The sequence below is a fragment of the Panthera onca genome, chromosome B4, assembly GCF_046562875.1.
Source record: "Panthera onca isolate mPanOnc1 chromosome B4, mPanOnc1 haplotype 2, whole genome shotgun sequence".
Lineage (NCBI taxonomy): Eukaryota > Metazoa > Chordata > Mammalia > Carnivora > Felidae > Panthera > Panthera onca.
In genome coordinates this window covers 31,085,854-31,109,464 of record NC_138345.1, presented here as the reverse complement: position 1 = coordinate 31,109,464, position 23,611 = coordinate 31,085,854, and the positions used below count along the sequence as shown (strand labels likewise).

The 23,611-nt window shown below is 37.3% G+C and overlaps 1 protein-coding gene across 17 annotated transcripts in view; it reads left to right on the top strand.

Annotated features, from left to right (window-relative positions):
- PARD3 (par-3 family cell polarity regulator) overlaps positions 1-23,611 on the top strand; it is a 661,972-nt gene that overhangs the window by 212,088 nt on the left and 426,273 nt on the right. The window contains exons 1-2 of one of the 17 annotated variants that reach the window (XM_060658999.3): positions 10,120-10,224; positions 15,928-16,164. The exons of the other annotated variants lie outside the window; for them this stretch is intronic. The gene's annotated coding sequence lies outside the window, so the exon portion shown is untranslated. Of the gene's footprint in view, positions 1-10,119; positions 10,225-15,927; positions 16,165-23,611 lie in introns of those variants that run through there. 17 annotated transcript variants of the gene reach the window in all.

Sequence of the window (23,611 nt, the reverse complement as noted above, 5' to 3'; positions counted from 1 at the left end):
AGAGAGAGGGAGAGGGAAAGAGAGATCCCAAGCAGGCTCCATGCATAGCTCAGAGCCCAACATGGGGCTCGATCCCACGACCCTGGGATCATGACCTGAGTTGAAACCAAGAGTTGGAGGCTTACCCAATGGAGATACACAGGTGCCCTTTAGAATTTTTAAATAAGAAATAAAGATTTACCAATACTGGGAATATTTCATAGCTTGACTATTACAAAAAATCTGTCAAATTCCTCTCAATAGAATTTGTTTTGGTGTGCCCAGAATATGATTATTTAAAAGCTTTTTCGTCTAAAAATTTTTTTCAAGAATTTCTGTGATTTTTTTATTGCACAATAGTTGGAGTATTCTGAAGTAGTGTTAAATTTTTCAAAAAGTTTATTCTGGGGGTGCCTGAGTGGCTCAGTCGGTTAAGTGCCTGACTCTTGATTTCATCTCAGGTCATGACCTCACAGTTGGTGAGTTCAAGTCACATGTTGGCTACGCACTGACAAGCGTGGAGCCTGCTTGGGATTCCTTTCCTGTCTCTCTGCCCCTCCCCCACTCTCAAAATAAATAAATAAACTTAACAAAAAAGTTTATTCTGGTGTCAATTGACACAATAAATAAATGATTTATATCCCTGAACAGCATAACACTCTGATTTAAAAAACTTTAAAAATATATGTAATTTTTCTGGTAGTTCTATGGAGTTTTTATTGGGAAAAATTACTTCTCATTCTTGTTTTACAGGCAGGGAAGATAAGTAATGATACTCATCTTATAAAAGAGTGATGGATTTGGGCAGAGAAAGAAAAGGGTGTGAGGAGAAAAACTTATCCTTGATTCTCACTCAAATTGGGTTCATTCTCCTGTGTGCTGTGGTGTTCAGCAGCATGGCCAGCCATTGAGACGTTTTTGATTTTGATTCTGGGTTGTCATATATAGTTCAGTGCATGTGACTAGAAAGGTCTCTTGGGCAAAGATGCTAATTTAAGAATGTTGTCAGTCTAAATGCTCCTAAGAGGATTAAACAAATTCCACAGGAAATAGATGGACATGTTTGGAAGGTTTTCTCCCCCAAGTCATTTCCAGAAAACACACACGAATCATTTGCTAAACTAAAAATACAGGTGTATTAATGAGCCCAGCTCACATGAATGAACGGCCAGTCACTGAAGGAACTTCCTCTGCAGGCGTGGGTTCAGCTGCATGAGCTGCGCACTAAGTTTAATTAGAATTTATTTACAACTAGAAACTGCTTCTGTTTTTCTCTCCAAAGTCAGTAATGAAGCATTCCTCCTTGCCTCGTCATTAGTATTCAGAGCTCCATCAGCCTGCAGTTCAAACTCTTTCCCTTGTTTTTGTCAGAGGAGATGATGGAGCAAGGTTGCTTAGGAACACTTAACCACACTCGCAACGGGGATTATCAGTCTGTTCTGTACGTTCACCTCCACACGCAGGGGAGAAAATTGAGTTTTGCTGCTGACAACATTAATTGATTGCAGGTTGTTTTAGTGGGAGTATGATGTTGAAAACTAGATTTCCTTTCATTTTTATGTATTAGATACAGAGAAACTATATACTAACACATTCCACTGTAACTAAAATTATCATAGAGGTATCTAATTTTGGATTTGTATGTTTTAGTATTCAGATCTTGACACTGGTCAGCTTACAGGATTATCTTGGGGTTTTGGAGACTGTTTCTGTAGTGATTTCTTTGGTTTCCAATAAATGCATACAGCCATCTCCTTCAATAGAGTTCTGATTAGTGCAGGCAGGGGGAGACACACGAAGTTGGGGATAGATAGAGGGGTAAAATGGAAATCAGCACCATCTGGTCACCTCCTATTTTATATGGTCCAAAAGACGCTTTTGTCTGTTTCTCCCCACCCCTCCCACCCACCCAGCTTCTTGTCAGATAGCTGTCTTCAAAAATGTCTTGCCCTAAAATGTAATGAATGCAATGTGTGTCCATGGATGATTTCATCTGACTTGAATTCATTTTTAGAGATACTCTGATTTAACTGTCATGAGTTCTTAAAAGCTGAAACAAACGAGAACAGTGCTGGTGAGAGAAAGCTAGACAGGCAAACAAACAAAATACCTCCCTGAGGTAGGAATGGGTAGAATTGGGGTAAGGAAGAGAGGCCACAGGCAAGAAGCAGTACCTTTTGCTTGGGATCTGTAGCTCTGGCCCTTGATAGCACTTAAGCCAGCTTGTGTATGTATAATGTCTTTTGCTATAATATATTTTATTAATTATCAGTTGAAATTAATGGATCGAGATTTAGGGGGAGACCTTACCTTTTACTCTTGTCAAACATCTTTAGTACTGGTTCTTATTCAAGACGACATGTGAAAATCAACTGCAGAGCTTGAAAAAGCAATGCTCATTCCCTCGTTTGCTCTTTACAGATTCTGATTTAGTGAAAAGGAAGCCACCTCAGCTTTCCTAGGCCTATACTGATTCAGAACCTACTGGGAATGACCCAGATACCTGAATTTTTGCAAGTGCCGTGATGCTCAGCCATGATTGAAAAGCATTGCTCCTTTAAAATTTTTTTTTTTTTTTACATTTATTCATTTTTGAGAGACAGAGAGAGACAGAGCACAAGCAGGGAGGGACAGAGAGAAAGAGAGGCACAGAATCCAAAGAGGTTCCAGGGTCTGAGCTGTCAGCACAGAGCCAGATGCGGGGCTTGAACTCACGAGCTGTGAGATCATGACCTGACTGAAGTCGGACGTTCAACCAACTGAGCCACCCAGGTGCCCCCAGCATTGCTCCTTTAAGTTAGGAGGTCTTAAGTTATGAGTTCTTGAGTCTGGGGTTTCAGATTGCACAAAATTACATGGAGTCTGCCCTTTGTGTATAAGAGTAGAAGATGGAATCCAAAATCACATCTCTGTGTAACAAAGCTTTTCATTAAAGCCGATTTTAAGGGAACAAGAAAAAGTCTACTGCTTTACTATGTTCTAAGAGTTTAAAGTCTATTGGAGAGTATATATAAGATCTCATAACAAATATTCTGGGATGTGGAATATGATTTGTTAAAAAGTTGTGCATTCTCAGAATTTTGTTTCTTAAAAAATTTTTTTTTTAAAAATCTTTGTTTATTTTTGAGAGAGAGACAGCGTGTGAGCAGTGGGAGGAGCAGAGAGAGAGGGAGACAGAATCAGAAGCAGGCTCCAGGCTCTGAGCTGTCAGCATAGAGCCGGATGCAGGGCTCGAACTCACAAACCGTGAGATCATGACCTGAGGCGAAGTCGAATGGTTAACTGAATGAACCACCCAGGTGCCCCAGAATTTTGTTTCTTTTAAAACACATTGAAGTTATCTTTTTTTATTTTATGAACATGTTCATATATAAGGAGTCTTGTAGAAACTGTTCTGGATAAAATTATTAGTGTCAGTGGTACCCAAATGGCTGATGGCTCTGAATGGGTTGTCTAGGGACTTGGCTCTTGGTTGCTGGCAATCTTTGAAAATGTTTTATTCCAGAATTCATAGCAGTCCTGTAGGTTTATCACGTTTCTGTCTTAAGAGAATATTTGTCCTTATGGAAAGGAAGAGGGAGCATCCAAGTCTTGGTTCTCTTATTCCCTGTCTAAAGGTAGCACTGGCACAGATACTTTATCCATGGAGTCATGAAAAGTCTTGTAGCTAATTGGGCTTAAACTCTCTCACTTCTCATTTGAGGAAACAAAGTCTGAAAGGCTATTTTAATGAGCTTACAGCCACAGTACCCTATTTTTTCACTAGGGTAGATCCCTATTTTGGGTTATATAATGTTGAATTTTGCATGAATGAGTGTTTGATTTTTGGAAAATGCTGAGAGGACTTTCTGTCTCCTCTGTAGTGGATCATGCTGTATTGTGTTCTCAAGGACCCAGAGGACACATAGGAATCATGGACAGACATCTTGATCTGATGATGATCAGGTCACGATCTTGAAGAACAGTGTGTCTATTAATATAACAGTGAATTTGAGGGAGGAATCTAGGAAGGTTTGACATAATTGAGATCTTTAAGAATACATGCTTTTTAGTATTTAGAGTAGTAGTTTTTAATCCTTAGACCCAGTATCCCCCTTTAATAATAAATATTTTGTGACTTATCTTTTTGGTATCATGAGATCAACTTCACAGAGAATAGAACTTAATTATAAATGTAATAAATAATAGAAAAATTAAGTACCAAAATTCTTATATATTATATTAATCTGTAATGTTAACATGTATAGGATGCATATTATAGGCTAATTGCTGACCTATCAAAATATAAGTTAAGTACAAAGGAAGTAACTTATAATAAAAATATCATTCCATAATGTAAATTTCAAGCATGACCTACCTGGAAAGCAAATGCCTTCATGATGTCATAGCCTCCTCAGGAGGTGACATAGCTCCTCCTGAAGAACTCGTTGTTTAAAGTTATACTCCCTGATGACATTTTAGGAAAAGTGTATGCATGAAACAAATACAATTCAGAAACTACATGGAGCCTGACTTTGTGAATTCCTTCCAAGCCACAGCTATAACAGATCCTTGAAATTCCTGATTTTAACTATAAGGGCTACTTTAAACCTCTGAAATCTTAATACCAGTATATGATATGATGTGCCCTTACAAAACATGTTAAATAAGGTAGAAAACTTTAAGTGACTTCTTTCGGATATAGGTAGGTTATAAGGTAAACTGTTATTTAAAAAATTCTTCCACCCAAATAAATATTACATTGCATCATTAGCTTAGACAAATTCACTATCACTTAAAAAAAAAAAAAGTGTACTTATTTATTTTGAGAGAGAGAGAGAGAGAGCGGGCGCGCGCGCATGCACGCGGGGGAGGGGCAGAGACAAAGGGAGAGAGAGAATCCCAAGCGGGTTCTACATTCTATGTGCAGCCCACCCAGCCTGGGGCTCGATTCCACAACTGCGAGATCAGGACCTGAGCCAACATTAAGAATTGGGTACTCAACCGACTGAGCCACCCAGGTGCCCCTATCACTTACTATTAATACAACAACTAGTAGTTAGATTCTCACTCTCTTTCTCTCTGTCTCTAAAGAAAGACAACAATTTCTTAAGGTCTTGCATAACAGATAACAGGAGGGTAACAAAATCGCAATGAGATTTGATGCTAATCAGTTTGAGATTAATTCATTTACTACTTAATAATCCATTTTACCGTTTTGTAAATTTTTGAAATCACATTCTTTCTTTGAAGAATCCCTGTATCAATTAGTTTTATTATTAAAATGAATCTTTTTATTAGAGAATCAAATATTTTCAAGGTGTCAAAATTTATGGAATGCATTTAGAGTTAATAGCTGTTTGCTCTAGTAATTCAGAGTTCCACATATTTATATTTATCACAGTTTGAGAATTGTTTTTTCTTTGTATAAATTCATGTTTGCTTGGGTTAATGCAAGGACAAATAATTTCCTACTGGATAGAACATAGTGATATTTGTTTGCATTCCCTCACTCAACCTGGAGTCTTATTTTTCCTATTAGGTAACTAAAAAAACCCAAAACAAATATTGTTGTTTACCTAAATAGCTAACCTTGTGTAAATGATGCGCATCAAATCGGTCCAGAGCTGAATTCCTACGTTAAACAAGAGAGTCATTTCACAACCCAGTGTTCCAAAAAGTTGAATTGATGGCTCAATTATACTAGGGACATTAGCATTCTTAATTGAATCAATCACTGCTTTCTTCAACAAAAGTTTCAATTCCATCTGTTCTTTTGGTTTATTATTCTTTGGTGTGTAGTTTGCTTTATTTCCTAAATATATAAGAATTTTGCTTTTGTCATTTGAAATTATTGCTAGTGTTGCTACCTCATGCTGAAGAGGAAGCCTTGTGACTGTTTGTTTTATGGTAACTGATTTACAGTGCTTAATGCTACCTCAAAGAGTTGTAAAGACCAAATGAATTATATACATAAAAGACTTGGAACAATGTTTGGCCTGTACTAAGTGCAATATAAATGTTCGCTATTCATATCATCACCATCATTAATCTGTTAATATCATCATCTATATTAATCATTATTATCATTCTAGCTACTCAAGAAGAAATGTAATATTCTCAATAAATCTTTGCCAAATTTTTAATCAATTAAAATATTTTTTTTTTTTAAAGTTTCCTATTCGTAGGACTATACATGCTTCATCTGTCTATTTATGCTGTGCAGGAGGGTGATTTTATGTGGCTTTATGGCAACAAGGCACTGTGGTTCTTAGTGTGGTCTGGGCACATCTGGGGTCCTCAGAACTGTCTTAGAGGTGCTATGGGTCACAGCTGTTTTCATAATAATAAGGCGTTATTTGTGTTTCCACCCGTGTTCTCTCTAGAGCGTGCAGTGCATTTTTCTAGAAGCTAACAAGGGTGTCTTGGCATCATTGCTCTCAGTGTGTTTGTGAGTTTTGTTTTAAAATTTTCTAGGTTTTAATTTCTAAAATGGGCAATATTGATGGAGATAACACATACAAACAAAAGTTCCATGGAGTTTTCAGTAATTTTTAAGGACATCAATATTACCGAAGCACTTAAACTTGAGTCTCATCTGGTGAGGAGCAAACCACAACTCCCACGCTTCATGTGACAGGCTGAGCTTTACACCATTGAGGCATTAGGATAAAAAGTTAAAAACCTATTTTTGCGTTGTTACCCATCATTGGATTCCCAGATTTGAACACTTGCATATCTAAAGAGGAGTGCCAATTTTAATTCACATTTATCTAGCTGTAAGGATAAATTTCTATGCCCCCTCACAATCTAGGACTTAACCAGCTGTTGGGAGTTTTGAATAGAAACAGAAACAGAGGGTCCTATCTTAAATTTTCCTGAATCTTTCTTTGTATCCCGTCCTCACCACTTAGAAGAAGAACATTGCTAAGCAGTGTTGTGACCCGGCACAGTTTGCGGCACTGTGTTTATGAAATAACTCAAACAGGTAGACATTTTAATACAGTTTTGACTATTTTGGCTATAACTGGAAAGTGAGCAGCTTTTGGAATTCAAAACTGAGAATTCTTTAATTATAACAGGAGTAGATTCATGCATTTTATTTTGTTTTCCTGTTTTTAGAAAATTTAATATGAGCCTATTTGTTCCTGCTTGAGGGAAGTAAAAAGTCTATTTGTAGCATTGACATCACCTGTTACTATTTTTATTTTAGCAAGATCTTTAGTAATGATGCGGAAAATATTTATAATCTCACCTATTGTTACTAGTTTTCGAGTAGGAAGGAAAGGCTTGTTTAACCAATGGTAGGTTAATCCTCATTTAAACAGCTGTGGATGACCTTAGTTTCACATTTTTTTTCTGATAGCAGGTTTTTCAAAAGTTTTGGTAGCATTTAGTGATCTTGTGTTGATCTTTTAAAAATAACTCACTATAACAGTATTTTATTTAAGTATTGCAAATTTATTTTGAGTCATTTTTTCCCTCATAATTTAAAAATACTTAAAAATGAAAGCCAAATTAAATGTCTTCTGTAAATTTTCTTGTGGTAATGAGATCAACTCCTCCCCAAACCCCTGTTTTTATATAGACCAGTTTTGCATTTCTCTACAGTTTCTCTATGAAGGTTTAAAACCTTCATGCAATAAAGTTTTTCTTATTTTGCATTTGGCTAATATTGTGTTACTGTCTTTGCTTACTCAGGAGAATTCTGCAAATGATTTTTTTTGAAGGAAAATGTAGTTATTCCTTATATATTACTTATAAAATACTGTTTATCTGGCATTAGAAAGTCTTACATATGTATTTTAGGTAGTATGAAGAGAACTTTGGAATAGTGTGGTGAGTTTAGGTTTGAATATTAACACCTATTAATTATTAATCACACTAAGGTTTTTTTTGGATGCTTTATTAACATTTTTATTTGGAGGTAATAATACTGCAGATGTAATTAAGTCTATGTCAGTTGACTCATTTTATATTCACTACTATTAGACAAGAAAAGTTAGGAAAGGGAATTGGGCAATTGACATTTGAGTGCATCCTTTTAACAGCTGAGGGAATTGAAGTTCAGAGAGGTTAATTTGCCTGAAGTCAGACGGAGAGCAAGTTCTGGAGATCCAGTTTAGCTCTCCTGTCTGGCTCCTGTGTTCTTTAACTTGCACATTGCTGAGTCTGAGAACAGAGTGAGTCAGCCCCTGGCCCTGCCACCCTTACTTTTGAGACTGCTATTAAAGTGTTAATTGTTATAATGGTCTTATTCTCAGACCTCAGAGTTTTGTTATTTATGAAATAATCTCTAAAGTTTAAAAAAAAAACCCCTTTTATTTTTATCTTTTACTTCTTTAAAATCCTTTAAATAAGATTTGTGGTTTTTTGGTTATAATTATCGGAGAGACCAAATTTCTTCTTTATTGCACAGACACTCTCAAATGCATAAGGTTTTGATTCATAACAAAAGTGTTTAAAATCATAATGAATTAAAGCCTCTTCAAAGGCTGTCTCATTTGCCAGTAATGGGAACATTAAGACTGGTTGAATATAAAAGTGTGATCATCATGGTGGAGAACATTATTCACATTTGTAATACTAACTTCTGTAGGGTGGATTTTGATTCAACTGTCCTGCCTGGTGAATTTCTTGAAGGCAGTTACTGTCTACGAAAACTCCTCTGTTCTCTAGGAACCATAGATAACTGACCTGAGTTTTGCTTAGGGTGGTCACAGATGGAGTGTGGAAGGGAAAGGTGAGAGAGCAGGCATATTTGATTACCCCACAGAAAGAAAAATGCAAAGCGGATGGAAAACAGTTGGTTTCCCTCCTCAACCAGCTATCAGTAATTCTCCATTGGACAGAACTCCATTATATTTTGTTGAATATAGAACTCTGTAACATGTGTCTTTAGTAAACTAATCATGCTTGCCAGCTAGAGACTACAACAGTCACACAAATCACACAATCCTGAGGACAGATGGCTAGAGCATAAATCTGGAAATGGTAATGTCAAGTCTATTGTACAAGGCTTCTTGGTAAAATATTGATAGCTTAGTGTCCAGCTGTAACTGCTGGTTTCTGGTCTTCCTATTTTACTCTTATTGTTTAAATGAATAATGCTAGTACTACTTTAAAGGCCACTGGAAAATTTTAAATCAGATTAAATTGTCAAAGTGCATAACTAATGTTTCCATCTCTCTGTACTTGTGTTAATTAACGATTTGTGAGAAGTACTGTATGGATAAACTTAACCTCTGAATATTTGAAATTCTGACCAGACCACTTGTTTAATGTCAAGGCATATCAGTGTAGGAAGAAAATGCTGCCAAAGGACACTGTTTTCTCAACATTTTAAAGTATTTCAGAAATGACTTCGTGATTTAAAATTTTGTATTAGCGATAATACATATACACCCAAGCAAACATTCATATTTATATGTCTATCTATAATATATACACAGCGTTATTTAATATTTTAATTTAAAAGTCTCAATTCTTTATCATTATTTAATTAAATATATATTTTTATGTGTCAAGTTTTTATTTAAATTCTAGTTGGGTAACATAGTGTCATATTAGTTTCAGGTGTACAATTTAGTGATTCATGGTCACACACAACACCCAGTGCTCATCACAACAAATGCCCTCCTTAATACCCATCTCCCATTTTCTTTATCATTATTTTTAAACTTAGTGTTTGTCTATATTGATATAGTTTTTATTAAAACATTAGTAGATGAGTATTTCATTTTCAGAACACAGTAATTCAGTACACAGTGTAGCAGAAACGTTACAGATGTTGATACTTACACTTTATTGATACTTTTTTCCTTTCCTGCATATTACCTAGCAGTCCTCTCCAGCTCCACAAGATCCTGTTAACCTCGTGTTTTCTTTGAGCGATGTACTATACTAACAGCTATTGTGCTGTTATTAGTTTCCTGTGTAGGGATCATTCTGAACTAGTTAATACTGTTCTTTATTTCCAAGTCTTTATAGAGGAAGTGATTATTAATAGTAGGAAAAGTTAAATTGTATCCTAAAATACATTTTAAAAAATCCTGGAAGTATCTGAACAGTTTTAGAAATATTTTATTTTTATCCCATAAAATAGTACATTCGAAAAAGAGTTTTAATAATAACATTTAAAGATGTGTTCTTGTCTTACAGCAATATTGGCCTTAACAGCAATCAGATCAGCATCTTGTGCTTTGTTTGGCCTGCTGCAGGAACAGATAGTGACAACTGTAGAAACGCTTGGATTAATTTGTTCAGGTAGTATCTAGATAGGATACTATAAACGAACTACTGTGGAACTTTTAGGAGATTTTTTCCAGTGTAAAAGCAAAGATGCATTTAGAAAAGGGAAATACGCAATTCATTTAAAACCTGCTTTTTCCTGTTTTGATAACACAGGTGAATTCTGCATTATGATCATTTTTATACCACTTTCTCCACAACTTTTTGTCAGATGTTCTCATTACATTCCCTGAGTAATATATGTACCATACATTTTATTCGTCACACCTCTGAGTCTCTACCCCCTGACCCCTTACCCCCAGGATGTCTTTGCACTTGCCAGTCAGAAAGGGCCAAGTCATGACCATGACCTACTTTTTAAGGATTTTGATCTGTTTTTGGAGTTAGTCAGAATCTGTGTTTTGCTGTAGGATTAAGCCTCTGAAAGGATACATGTTTTTCCTCTTTGCAGATGCTTTTTTTTATATATTTCTATTTTTTTCAAAATTTTTTTTTTACATTTATTTATTTTTTTGAGAGACACAGAGAGACAGCACAAGTTGGGGAGGGTCAGAGAGAGAAGGAGACACAGAATCCGAAGCAGGCTTCAGGCTCCGAGCTGTCAGCACACAGCCCAATGTGGGGCTCGAACTCACAAACCGTGAGGTCATGACCTGAGCTGAAGTGGGACGCTTAACCCACTGAGCCACCCAGGTGCCCCACTTTGCAGATGCTTTTTTTTTTTTTTCAATACATTTTGTTTTCAATTTTTTTTTTCTTAACGTTTATTTATTTTTGAGACAGAGAGATACAGAGTATGAATGGGGGAGGGTCAGAGAGAGAGGGAGACACAGAATCTGAAACAGGATCCAGGCTCTGAGCTGTCAGCACAGAGCCCGACACGGGGCTTGAACTCACGGGCTGCGAGATCATGACCTGAGCCGAAGTTGGACACTTAACCGACTGAGCCACTCAGGTGCCCCTGCTGATGCTTTTAATGAACTGTGTAGAAATGGTGCACAGAGGTGCTTTGTGTTCATATCACTTTCAAATGCATGTGCTCTTTTAGTTAGTCTCTGGGAAGAAAAAGTTCAAAACGTTTTGCAAGATAGAAAATTTCATTATGTGCTATGGTGTTGATAGGGCTGGGCATTATTCGTACACCCTCCCCACCCCCACCCCCCATCTGTTGCCCTCCACCCCTCCCCTTGCAAGGGCTGTTGACTGAGCCTTGGATCCTGTGTCCTAAGAAGAACCCCCTTCCTGCTCCCTGCTTTCTCCTTGGGGTGACCCCTGGATCAGTGGACTGTATGGAGTTGGAGTATCAATTGTCAGTTAATTGGACTATGTTTAATCATTGAAAATCAGTACTGAATTTTTCTTTGGTAAGAATCATGACATTTTGTTTTTGTTTTTACCGTTTAGAAAATAGGACAAATTATGAAAATGTAATCATGACAATTTGAATCCTACCCTTTTTGGAGATTGTTATCTGCTTTTCTTCCCCAGCCCCACCCCCAGCGATGAGCCTTTGTTGTAAGCTTTCATGTGATCTTGAAGGGCCTCCATCCCCTCCTTTGAATGCCATATAGATAATTACCTAAAGCAGAGGTTCCCAGGCATGCTATCCATCGAAGTCACTCTTTAAAAACGGAGATTTTAAGAATGATCTAAAACGTAAAGTTGTTAAAGAGCAAGCTGTTTACTGAGTTAAGAAAAATATGATTTTTTTTTTATTATTATGTCTTTTATCTGGCCATATGGTCTTTAGTAGTGACCAGATGAAGAACTGTCTTGATATAATTAAACTAGCTCCCATAATTGGGTATAATTGGACAATAAATTATCTTAGGTTTCTGGCCAGCAATTAATATTACTAATGGTCTAAATTTATTTTAGAGTTATTTATTTGATAGACCGTATTGCTTAACATTATGAGAATGGGCTTGAGAGCCAGTTTGCCAGAGCTTAGTCTTGGCTTCCTGTTAATAGTTCTATGTGTGTGGACATGTTACTTGGTGTTTCTGGACCTCAGTTAACCTATCTCTAAAATGGGGATAAGAGAGTTCTCTACTTCAGAAGTTTGTTGTAAGAAATGAATTATAGTAAGCATTTGAAAAGTGTTGGTTATTTTTATTCCATAAATATATGAAAATTATATTGACAACTTACAATTATAGACTGTAATAAAACATGCTTTCATATTCTTACAAAATATGTCTACTCAATCAATATATATGCATAATAGAAAATTCACGTCAAACGACAGAGAATGTATACTTTGCATAATTACATATTCCAGAATGAGGGGTGGGGTTTTATTAGGTAATTCAGTAGTGTTCTCAAGGACCAGATTCCTTTTGTCATTCTCAGCATGTGGGCTTGCTCTCAGAGTCACAACGGAATTACAGCCGTTCTATCCTACACATTCCAGCTGCGTGAGTTGGAAACCTACTCCCCAAGCCCACAGAAGACTTCACCTGATGACTTGTGGGCTACAATTGAGTCTCTTGCCCTTTCTTAAGCAAATCCTGAAAATGAAATGAAATTACAATGTCACATAGCCAGGCAGAGAAGAATAGTTCCCTGAAAAAAATTGAGGTTCTGGTAGTGACGATGGAATATGGAAAAGATATTGAGTTAAGGGACATTTTCTGTTGTAGCATTTATGTTTTTAAATAGAAAATAGCATTTAGTTATGTATGAATAAAAAGCCTTTTATTTGGGTATTCGGTATATATAATTTACCTACAAGAGGATGAATTAATTGATATATATAATTTCTCCTCAAAAAAAAAAAAAAACCCTTTGAAGTAGAAATCATTAACTTCATTTCATGAATGGAAAAGGTCAGTAGACCAAGGTGATAGAACCAGTAATTGCTGATAGATTTGTGATCCTCCAAAATTTAAGCTCTTTCCATTATAGCATGCAATTTCTTATTCCCACCAGGCACCAAGATATTAGATGATGTTCCTAATCTTTATTGTAACACTGAATTACTTTAGTTATTTTTAAGACAGGTATGAATTTTAGGTACAGATTCTATACCTAAAACATAGTGTTTTGTATTCTCATATTAGCAAAATTTTTCACAGTGAATTAACTTTTGTTAAATATAAGTTGGATATAGAATTTGTGAGATGCTTCATAATATCCTGTGCAGTAATATATAAATACTTTTGTTTAGCCCTGTGACTCTATCAACTCCTTCTAAAACAAATGTTTAAACTCTAATTTTCAAGATGATAAAAACCCCAAAAGTTCATTTTTGTCTAAACTTCATATATTACTAAGCTTTTAGACTGGGTAACTGGGAGGATGGTGGTACAAAATATGGTTGTATTTAGAAGGATGAATGGTTGTAGTGTCACAGTTAGTATAGGATAGAATTAACTGGTGTTCATGGAAAGATGGACTTTTTAAAAATTAAATAAAAATCATTAAGTAGCTTAAAAGACCATATTCCTCTTTGCGCCTCTTCTTCCTCCAGAAGGCGATGATTCATTTGTTTGAAATTATTTATGTTCTGCTTGATTTAAAAAAGTGGTCTTGGGGCGCCTGGGTGGCTCAATCAGTTAAGCACCTGACTCTTGACTTTGGCTCAGGTCATGATCTCACGGTTCGTATGTTTGAGCCCTGCGTCAGGCTCCGCATTGACGACGGTACGGAGCCTGCTTGGGATTCTTTCTCCTCTCTCTCTGCCCCTCCCCATGCTCTCTCTGTCTTTCTCAAAATAAATAAACTTAAAAAGTGCTATTAACGTTTATGGGAATGATAGATTTTTAAAAAATTAAAATGGTAATCCTCCCATAGAATTTCTGACAAGAGACTTGGAAGACAGAAAACAGAATAGACCTGCAGAGTAAACATCTGTGTGAGCTTGGTGCTTCTGATGCCATGGGGAAGGTGTGTGGGGCCCTTAATGTCTGTATTAAGACTGCCAATTGATGGTCTTAAATGCACTTCACTGATGACTAGAACGTCTGGTGAGCAAAATGACATTTTAGCATGGCTTCTGCAGTGTGCACCACACATGAAATACTGGTTTGGGATTCAAGGACAAATGCAAAGCAATTGGTCAACCCTCAGCAAGGTAGGATCCCTAGCATTTCACCTTTGTGATTGCCATGGTGAAGACAGTGTAAAGCTGGAGTAATTTATTCCCACCACGTAATATTTGGGATGGTGGTAAAGGGGATTTTTTGCTATCATTCCTCCTTACCTCACCACCCTGGGTATTTCTGAAAGGGTGTAGTTTGCACCAGACATTTGGAGTAACCAAGATAGTATTCCCCCCACCCCCCGCCCCCGGTTCCCTCACCTGCTGCACACTTGGTGCTGAATGGCAGTGACACCTGTTTTTACTGGAAAACCTGTTCTTACTGTTTACAGGAAAATTACACTAATACTTTTTTTGCTTTAAAATCTTAGCCCACATAGTGGTTTGAGGGAGCCCTCACCTGAGTACATGCCCAGAGGGAAAGGACAGAGACTAATTTGATCTAGAATTCTGTTATTTTGGCATGAAAATGCTGTGTTAGTTCCAAATACCTCAACAGATCAAAATGAAGTGGTGACAGTTAATTCCCTTAGCTCTCCTTGCAACTCATGAAAACGTGATCATAATTTAGCACCATCATCTCAAAAGAAAAAGCCTTAACATGAAGTTAGTGGACATGTTGTGCTTTCTGTTGTTCCCTTAATGCTCCCTCTCCTCAACCAGATTTTAGGATGTAGGTCCTTCTTGAAGGCTTCTGTCTCACTGAAAACTTTTTTTTTAAACCTTTATTTATTATTGAGAGTCAGAGAGAGACAGAGCATAGGCATGAGGGAGGCAGAGAGAGGGAGAGACACAGAATTTGAAGCAGGCTCCAGGCTCTGAGCTGTCAGCACAGAGCCCGACGCAGGGCTCGAACTCACAAATCACGAGATCATGACCTGAGCCGAAGTCGGATGCTTAACTAAATGAGCCACCCAGGTGCCCTCCTGGAAATTTTAAAATAAAGATCTTGCATCTGTTGACACCAACTTTCTCAAACAGAGGAATTGCATTCGTTATCAAAGTAAAATTGTGAAGATATATATAACATAGAGGAAACCAAAAAACAGACATAGTTTCATTAGTAGATGGTTTTAGTTTTCTGTGACATCGTCTATACTAGGCTTATGCCTTTTTTTCATTAATCAAGTCCTAAGCACATAACAACCCCTTAAACTCAAAACAAAAACAAATAAAACAATAACCTGTAAAACTCTTTAAGCATTAGAATGAGAACATATATAAAAATATTTGCTTTTTGACAAGTTTCTGTGGCATCTAACTTTCTCTGAATGGCCTACTCTTGAAAAGTGGATGCTCTGGGTTTGAGAAATATCATATGTACCAATACCCCAGTACAGAGCCTACTGGAAAACATATTCCAAGCATGATAAAATCTGTGTTCTACAGTCCAGGAGAGTCTCCCAAAATTCTGTTTCTAGGCTCTGATTCTTTTTTCAGGAGTCATCATTAGCTATGGTTTTTCCTATGTTAGGTCTTAAGTAATTTTTCTTGGGAAGCCAGACATTTACCAGTATTTTGAATGACTCTGACACTGTGTGCTTGGTAGAATGAACTGGTTTTTATGATGCTGATAATTAAGGCACACGACAAATGTCAGCTTCTAATTCAAATTTGCAGAATCCTTTACTTAATAAAAGATATTTTGTTAAGAAAGAAAACTTCTCTCTTCACAGACTCATGTTAAATGCCTGGTTCCATATAACATAAACAATCTGAGTTCCGCTCCCAGGATCATTTAAAACGACATCTATTGTGCTCTTCTTCACTTTGACAAGTGGGAGCTGAAGAAGCCTCTGAAGTGCATTTTTGTTGTTATAGTCACTTCTATTCTCATCGAGTAAGGAAGGTCAGATTTCATTGCTGTCCTGGGAGTCATCCTTTTCATCAGTTATTGTGTGTCTTTCTGTTGGGTGAGTAACTCCATTTATTAAACTTCAGAATGATCATTTGTAGAGGAAATTGTGGCGTTGACGAGTGGTATTCACTTAAGGAATCTTGATTTGCTGGGATGTTAAAAAGGTAGCAATCGGGTTTTCTCTTTGGTTGATATGTCTGTTCTTCTAACTGATGACGAATGCAACTCAGGCAGAATTTACATCTCAGTGTTTCACTTTCCTTTTAGACAGTCTTGTGGAAGCTCTAGAAGCTTACAGTTTAAAGTAAAATTGGACTCAAGAAATGTGCCCGGGTAATTCTCTGGAGTTTGTAACCCTTGCCTAAAAATGCGTGAGTGATTCCAGGTATTAGCTGTTACAAGTCATTGGTCAAGGCATTCCACCCAAGGAATGGTTATTGAAACGGTAACAAGTTTGTATTAGCTAGCCTACAAGTCTTTTTATCTTGGATCAATGAAAGATACTACTTTCCCAATAAAATCAATTCAGTCAAACTGAGCTCTGGTAAGATGTGTATGAGTAATTGAAATAGAAGGCAGAGTATGGTACCGATACTAAAAAGACATGAAGAAGGACAGAGGAATTAAAAAGAGGGAGAGATTTGGCATAGGGGTGCAAGAATACGAGAGAGAGATAGAGATAGAGATAGAGAGAGAGATAGAGAGAGAGAGAGAAAGAGAGAGAGAGAGGCTTTTAATTCTAAGGGAGGATTTTATCCCAGGCAGAGGAAATAGCAACTGTGTGGGTTTAGAAGCAGCCTGCCTTTATGTAATTAATCATCAGTTCAGCCTAATTGGAATAAAAGATAATCTTTCACATTTTGGGGGGAGGGCATTGTGTAATGGAAGCTGAGGCAGACCCTTTCTTTGTAGTAGGTCAGCTTTACCCCCTTGCAGTGTAGTGTTACAGAGTCAAGGGGACTGTCAGAAAGGAGATAGAACCCATTCCCAAGGAAATGAGTTAGTAGGAACAATAACTATTTTCTTAGTTGTTCTAAAGAACAATGCAATTTTGAGAGTTTACTACATGATTCTTGCTTATAATTCATATGGCGAATACAATGAAGCAGAATTTTTATTAAGACCAATGGCTACCAAAAAGTTTGTAACAGCATCACTCAGATTGGTTTTGAAATAGGCAAGTATTAATGAGCCTCTGCAATGGCAATGCTAGATCATTTGGGATATAGCAATGAGAGATATAATGATTTACTTAATATTTTTGAGCAAGGAGATGTGCAATCCACACGCAAAATTAAGTAGGAGCTAAGAAATGTTGAGCATCTTATAAAGGATGCACGTTTGAAAGGTCTTGGTTTATCTATGTTATATACAGTGAGTAACACCACAGTCATTTTCTTCTTTAATTGTAAAACAGTCCTGGCAAGATAATAGTAATACTTTCATCATACCTTTTATATTTTCTGGTAGTAATTCTGGTTGCTAATTATTTTCTATGTGTGTACTATACCCTATATGATGTTTTGGGCACTGAGGCTACAAAACTGAATAAAACATAATCCCTCTTTTTCAAGTAACTTAGTAGATTCTAACTTGTTTTTCTGCCCCAATCCACTCTGATAAAAACACGTTCTAATAAGAACACTTTGGAAAGGGTGGAGAAAAGGAGACCATAGAGTTCCTATTGTTTGGTGATGGATATTCCCCTGTCCAGGTGGAACTGCTGCATCCATTGGTCATTGCTGTGCAAGTGGCTGAGAGAGAAAATCAAACCAACGCTATACCTTCCTTGACCTTCCATGCTTGGTGGTGGGATGTGATCAGGTGTATCTGTGTGTCTAGAGAGATTTTGTATGGAATAGAGACAATCTGGGAGCCAGCAGTATCCTTTTATAGATATTTAAGAAGTTGAACTTAGCACCGTAAAGACAGTGGGCTAGTTGGAAGGAAAAGAGTGTATGGGGAGGGTTAGTCAATAACCTTTGAAGCTCATGATTGGAACAGATATGGACAGAAAACAAACAAACAAACCCTATAGTTTTGTTTAAATTATCGTAAGCCAAGGAATTGAAGTGTGGTAGCACAGTTGTATATGTTAAATCTTTGTCGCATGTAGGATGTTAGAGTATATTCAGTTTAGTTTCTTGATGTTCCACATGACAATAGTGAAATCAAGTTAGCTTAAGAAGAAAAGAATGAAATTGTTCTTCATACCTCACTAGCATAGGAAATCAATGGGAACAAGAACTAAAAAAGGTGTTATATTAGGAACCACAAAAGTACCTCTCTGGGTCCCCGATTTCTTGCTTGCTTCTGGAATTCTTCTTCATTCTTCCTTCCTGAGAGCAGCATTCTTTGCCCCATTTCCATGTTTCTAATTTGTCAACCTCACATCACTAATTTTTTAGTATCATAGTTCTAGCCTCCTGCAGTCTCTCAGTCCCACTTGCATCATCTCTAGAGAGATAATGCAGTTGTGCCAGTTTAGATCAAAGGTCCCACCCTGATGTCATCAGTTGCGGCTAGAAGGGTATGGTGCAGGGTGGTGGCAATGATGATATCCTGGCAGTGGCTGGGGGTCATGAAACAGTCATGAGGAAAACCTATGTCTGCCAAGGGCCTGCCCCTTTGGATGGGTGGTATGTAGGTAGGTGTGCAGAAGAGTATTCCTCAAGGAATGGGATGGCACCTGAACTTGGATGAATTGGCCTTATAAAGATGCCTTATGATTACAAAAGACTAAAACATATTAAGAGCATTAGGAAAAGTAAGGATAGTAAGATACACATTCAGGCATGGAGGTTATGTAATTCACTTCCTTTGTTCAAGGCTTTCTTTAAAAAAAATTTTTTTTTTAATGTTTATTTATTTTTGAGAGAGGTAGAGACCGAGTGCAAGCAAGGGATGGGCAGAGGGAGAGGGAAACATAGAATTCGAAGCAGGCTCCAGGCTCCGAACTGTCAGCACAGAGCCTGACATGGGGCTCGAAGTCATGAACCGTGAGATCATGACCTGAGCCGAAGTCAGACGCTCAACCGACTGAGCCACCCAGGCGCCCCTGTTCAAGGCTTTCTAATAGTTAAAGCAAAAATTGAAGTATTTCTTATTCTGTGATCCTAAAGTTTTCTTTGTTTCTTAGTTATTTCTGATTTAAAAATTTCCTGGGAGATCATTTTCCCATACATGCAAAGTACAAGGTTTTGTTTTCTAATTGAATTTTAAAATAGAACTAAAACTTCACAATATTTTCTTTAAATAGAACAGTGGCACTGTTCTGTTTGAACGGATTGGGACCACATCGTCCATGTCTTGAAAGGTAATGTTCCAGTAACTGTCCTCAAAAGACTATCCATTTTCCGCCAATTAATACATTGTCAAATGCCATCATTTGGCTTTACTCAATGCCATCTAAGTATCTTACTATTACTTAGACTAGACTTTCCCCATGAATGAATGCTTTTGGTTACTTTTCTCATTCTGAACAGTTGGTGTGGCTTTAATAAGAATATATCAATTCCTGCTATTAATAGCCTCTGTTCCAGTTTTAAGGCTCAATAATTTAAAAGATGGCCCTAATAGTGTGAGATTCTGATTCCTAATGAAGAGCTATTGTCATTGGCTTTAACTGTAACTTGGTATATTAAGTTTCTTTCAGTTTATATTAAGATTCTTTTTGAACTGTTAGTATTCTGCTTAAAATGTGAAGTCTTTACATTATGAGAAATTTATGTTCTTCTTTTTAGAAGCTTGACTTTAAGTCAAACTGGACACTCTACCTTTTCCTATTGTTTAGAAAAGGCAAAAAGTTAGGGCAAGGAAAGATCCTAGGCTGTATTTATTCAGAATTGTTCACATTCTTAGTTCACTGGGAGCATTTGTTAACACTTTATTACTAACATGGAGTATAAGTTAATGACGCACAAAGTTTAAAACCTCTTATGTTCAATTAGAGGACCTATTAGCTTTGGAAGCAGTAAATAATAATTGGCATTGACTGAGTTTTAAATAGGATCTACATGTTGTATTTTTGGTTGAGAGTGCTCATAGCATTTTGTGTTGTGTTGTGAAACTTGGGTTTTCTGAGAATGCAGTTACCTTTTAGTATTTAACCTAAAACCTCTTCCTGATTTTAATGTGGAATATTTCCTCCCTTTAATTGCTAACATGTTTTTCAAATATTTACACATGATTTTTAAGGTGCTAATTGGCACTAGAATAGCTGACGGTTGGTAAATGTTGGAATCAGCATTACCGTAAAGCACATCCACACTAAGTTTCTGTATCTTGGCCTGGAATGGCTGGCATTTGTGCATTAAATGCATCAATAGTCTCGCAGTAAAATACATAAAACAGCGGTAGGCAGTTTTAGTATTTACCTCACCAGAGTCTCAGGATGCCAGCCACGGGGTCTGCCTTCCAGAATTTGATAGTCTTTTGTAGTATTGTAAATGTTGTGGTGAGGGTCTTACTCCTCTTTGGAACAAAACATTGCCTCTTTATGTGCTACAGTTCATTTGGTCCAGTGGGGTTAACAAAAAACAAAAACAAAAACAAGACTTCTCTTCCAAAACGCAGATACTTGATTAATATAAGCTTTTCTGTCTCTTGCTTATTGTTCTGTGCTTTTTTTTCTTCCGAAATTTTCTTTCATGGTAATTTGCTGTCATTAGAATGTTCCATAGAAAACATGCATTGGGCACATTGAGCGTGTTCCACTGAGCCAGACCTCCTTTACGTTCACCCGTTTATCTTTCTTTACCTCTCTGTAGTTCATCTGAGACTGCTCATTTATTCAATATACCATTTTTTGCAATTATTCTGTTGTTGTTCAAAGACCTTCAAAGGCCTTATTTTCTCCGACTGTAAAACCTGTCTGGGAATCACAGCCCCAGGCCATTTTTTTTGTATGGCTCCTTTGGAGTCCCACTCTGGGAACTCGGGTTCAGTGGACTGGAGAGGAGACCTGGGAGCTTCCCGTCCATATGCCCCTTTGGTGGCTTCAACCCAGGAACCCTGTCTGGCAACCAGTGCAGCATGTGGTTGGTCATTTCCCGGCTCTGAACCTGGCTGCAGATAAGAGCTGAAAGGTTGGTTCATCATGATTTCCCACCCTTGTCTTCAGTTCTCACCAGAATATCACCCAGCGTGTATGTCAGTCTGTTTTAAAGAACAGTCACGTAGTGCATTTGTTTCGTTGTATCATGTAGCGTTGTTTTATAGCATGTTTGAGTGTTTGCTGCTTTATCTGAGGGCAAAGAGTCCTTTCAAGGGATCATTGATATAAAGTTTCAGCAGGTTTTACTGTTATATTCTAATGATAATTATCTTGACATTTTAAGTGCTTTCTAAGTCCATTTCCTAAAGCTCCTTAAAGCTTAAAGTCAGTTGAGTGTAATGTTTGATTCCTGAATACTAAGATTTAAATGATAATTTGCTTGAGAATTTTTTTTAATTTATTTTGTGAAGCACTGAGTCCAAAGTGTGATTATAGGTGTTTTTAGAGACACTGTTGCCCAAGACACAATTTTGAATATGCACAGTTATATGGTGTCTTTCTCTTACCTCAGGTCTCAATGAGCAGTTCTTTTTTGTAGCACAGCCAAAGAAAAGAAAAAAAGAGCAAAGTTTGCGGTGACAATAAAATAACATTGCTGCTCTGCTGTTCTAAGAGATTTTTGTCTCTCCCAAATGCATCAAACAATCCTGGTGAAGTCACAGTTCCTTCTGCCTGTGGTGTCCTTCCTTTGCCTTGGAAAGGCCTTTGGGAGCAGACTGGTTTGGCCTCTCTCCCCATTTATGGCTGATGTTTCTGATGCCTATCATCCTTATGTGACCAAAACCAAAGCTATAATATTTGCTTATTTGTGGAGAAGTTTCTGTGCCCACCTGACCTGTTATGGCTCCTCCTGCCTTGACTAATCCTTGCTTGGTGTCTGGGTCTTGGTCCAGAGCTGGGTGGCTGGGGACTTACACTTCACTGGGCCTTACTTCTAGTACTCCTCCTTAATATTTCCCTCCCTCCCCTTCCTTGCTTAAGAGAGGCAGACTCAGCATGAGTGTGGGAGGGGCAGAGGGAGAGAATCCCAAGCAGGCTCCACACTGCCAGCTGTGCAGAGCCCGACATGGGGCTTGAATTCACAAAACCATGAGATCATGGCCTGAGCCTAAATCAAGAGTCACATGCTTAATCGACTGAGCCACCCTGGTGCCCCTAGTATTTTGCTTAAAATGGCGCCCCTAGTATTTTTAGTGTGTAGATGTAACTGGTTCAAATTTCTCAGCTCTCTTGATATACCTTAAGCCTAGAGCTAGATGTAGGGGCGGAAGTCCCGGCCTCTTTCATACTAAAGCAAACTGTTAGATTCTGTTACCTGTGTATATTTGAGTAAGTGAATGTACTCAGTGGATTAGAAAACTGTTATTTGTGTAGGATATGTGTCACTTTTAAGATATTTTGATTGTTTGGTTGCTAAGTTAGTTAAAAACAGTTCCCAGGGTGGGGCTGTTGATGTTGGTGGCCATGTCATCCTACCTTGCTTCCCAGAGAAACCAAACTGGTCAGCTGTGTACATCAGAATGTGAACATTTCTCGTCCTCATTTGAGGTCTATTTATGCAAATTTCTGTGATTTGGCTTGGCTATAAATACTGGGCTATGAAATTTCAATGTGAGTTAACATAATTTATATGGGACTTTTTTTTTTTTTTTTTAATATATCTTCAGTTGATTTAGGGCCAGTCTTTTTTGCATGCATTTTGAAGAAGATATTCAATTCTAACATATTTTTATAGCTGGGGCTCTGGAGAGCTCAATAATGGTGAGAGAATCTCTCTAGTACTCATGGCATTAAGTTGACATACACGAATAGAGCTCTTGTTCTAAAGTGAAGGGCCTATGTAATACAATACATTGTCCTTATGATGTTTTAGATTGCAGTTGTCCAGAAACATTGTAAGAGTAGTAACTAGGTAAAAATGAATGGATTATTTGATGAAAAACATTCTGTTTTTGAGGTGAAAAATTTTAATTTTTCGTACTCCTGCCATTTTATTTTTAAATAATTATAGTTAAAAGACAACAAAGATTTCTTTTTTTCTGCATTGGAAAAAAGTGCTAATTATCTCCAAATATGGAGTGATTTTAAAATACATAAGCCCTGAGGAGGGACATTTTTTTTCCTTAAGCCTCTGTGGACATGATTTCCTTGAGATTTTTTATGTTTCACCATAATGTAAGGGAAAGATTCAGTTTCTATATGTGGTATAAGTTCCAATACATTAGAGACAGAGAGTCTCTGCAATGATCTGCATATTATATGGTGACACACAGGGACTGTGTCTTCCTCAGTGTATGTCAGTGCATCCAGCCATAGCACAGACAGGTACTTCAACTGCCTTTTTAAGGAATCAACAAATGAACCATGGCTGATTTCACAGAGCTTGTGGGATTTTCTTTTCACTAAGTTGGCTTAACTGTGAGAGGGTCCAGCAAAAATTCTTGCC